Genomic DNA, 2,520 nt, shown 5'->3' with positions numbered 1-2,520 from the left:
CCAAAGAAGATAGAGATCTACATACATTCCTTTTAGCTGAGTTGGTCCTTTGACTGCCAATCTCTCAGGCTATAGAAGAGCAGTTAGCTCTAGGCAGATTACTGGGCACAGTGGCACACACACCTATAATACTAGAATCTTGGGAGGCTGAGGCAGGAGAATGGCATGTTCAAAGCCAGCCTCAGTGACTTAGTAAGACACTGTCTCAAAATAAACTATAGAGAGGGCTTAGGATGTAGCTCAGTGACAGAGAGCCCCTGGGTCCAATTTCCAGTATAATAACAATAATAATAATAAACTTAGCCCACCACCTCATCTTAGAAGAAAAATCCTTCCTGCATGGCAGGAAAAAGGCACCAACATTACATCAATGGAGAATTACCTGAACAGGATCAAAATTAAAAAAATATTGCATGGCAAAAAAATGAATATTTAATATAAAGTAAAAGAGCTCAACTTAGAAGAAATAACAACTTAAATGAGATAGAAATACTTCACAATTACTGTCAAGTTGTAAATAAATTTAATGAGAACATAAATTGAATTTTGTAACTGAGCTTAAAAATAACTTGATAAAACAAGAGTATGAGATGAAAAGGGAGTTTGCAGACCTGAAAGCCAAACAAGCAAGAATAAATAATATTGTTCTTTAGTTGTAAAAATCCCTGGGCTCTTCTCTCTTCCTTCAAATAAAATAGAGCTTATAAACTTAGGATATGAAGTAAACTCATTGCTTGGGGAGATTCCCTAGGATGCCGCCTGTTTCCTGCCTTGAAGATAGTCCTTCCTTTCTAATTAGAAAAGATCAAGTCATCTTGAAGACATTGGTGAAAACTTGGCAGGTGTACACACAGACACACACACACACAAAAAAAAATACTAAAATTTTCCCCTGTACATAGGATGCTTCTCAGAGAGTAAAGAATATAGATAGCAATACTAAATGTAAAAGAAAAAAAGGAGGGAAAAGAAGAAGAGAGAAAAATTTGAAAAATTAGATACAACTAGAAGACATGAAAGACAAAAAAGATTTAGCATAAGGATATTGGGTTATATAGAACCAAATAAATAAAGCAGAAAAGAATCTTTGGAAATATAAAACAAGAAATCTCCCTATAATGAAGAAAATAAGTCCTACAGACTGAAAGAGCACATTATATTCAAAGTAAGCTTGGTGGAGAGTAGTCAGTGCCAATTTCTCTTCTAGTTAACGCTATTATCAAAGAAATGGGAAAAGTATTTCAGCAAAAAGAAAAACAGCCATTTGCTACCCGAGGAGATAGCACAGACTCCTTTGCCACAAAGATTGGTTCTACGAAGTTTTGAGAGAAAGGCAGTCATAGATATAACACATTAAAATATTTCTATTGTGTTAAAAATGAATTTTAACAAAACCCAGAAGGTGAACTGTGTATGATGAATAAAGTATGAGATTGCCCAGGTCCTCATCTTTTGTAGCAGGAAAAAAAAAAAAAACTATTAAAACTAAGATGCTAAAAAATTTTACTCCAATTTCTTAAAGTTGATCTTGTTCCAAATTTTTTCCACAATCTTGGAAAGATATTTTAGGATGGTCTGGGATTGTGGTTCAGTGGCAAAGGGCTTTCCTAGCATGTGTGAGGTACCAGGTTCAAGCTTCAACACCACATAATAAATAAAATAAACATATTTTCTGTCCATCTACAATTACCAAAAAAAAAGTTTAAAGATATTTTAGGAAGTATCTTTTATGTAGAAAGAAAAAAATATTTATTTGAAATTCCTACTTCCATGAGGCTGTGGGGTTTTATCTGTTGTATAATGTTGGTCAAATGGAAATTTGTTTTACTTTAAAGAAACTATAATAGGATCGAATTTTTAAAGTATTTTATTTTTGTCTAGAACTCTTTATTTGAATTGTGATTGAACCCAAGGACATTTCACTGAGTTTTATACTCAGTCCTTTTTATTAATGTAATTTTTATTTTGAGACAGGATATTGTTAAGTTGTTGAGAATCTCACTAAGTTGCTAAGCCTGGCCTCAAACTTGCCATCCTCGTGCCTCCTGAGTAGCAGGAGTATGCAAGCACACTCAATTAACTCTCTAGTTCTTACCAAAATATTGCCTGGATAAAGCTCATTTAATACAAATCAAGTTTGTTTCTATGTGGTAGTATTTAACTGAATTTTAAACCATCTTCTTGGTGCTTTCTGCAATGTTTGAATTTTTTCTAATAAATGTAATTAGTATTTACAAGACAAGATAGAATAATATATTTTATTAAATATAAGACTGTAAACAAGACAAAATGTTGAGAAACTAAATAGCAAACAGAAAAAGATTCTCCAAAGAAAATGAGTTTTTTCAGGAATAAGCAGAAGAATTGGCAAACACAGGACAAGGGTCCACAGCAGAACAAGTCCTGATGATGAGAAATTGAAACAAGAAGAAACACGTTTGTTCGGTTTGGTTTGTTTGGGTCTTGGTTTTTCATTTGTTTTTTTTTTTTTTGTGTGTGTGTGTGTGTGTTGTTGTTGTT

Source organism: Callospermophilus lateralis, chromosome 9, assembly GCF_048772815.1.
Source record: "Callospermophilus lateralis isolate mCalLat2 chromosome 9, mCalLat2.hap1, whole genome shotgun sequence".
In the NCBI taxonomy this organism is placed as follows: domain Eukaryota; kingdom Metazoa; phylum Chordata; class Mammalia; order Rodentia; family Sciuridae; genus Callospermophilus; species Callospermophilus lateralis.
The sequence above is the reverse complement of the archived record's forward strand: the minus strand, read 5'-3'. Positions refer to the sequence as shown.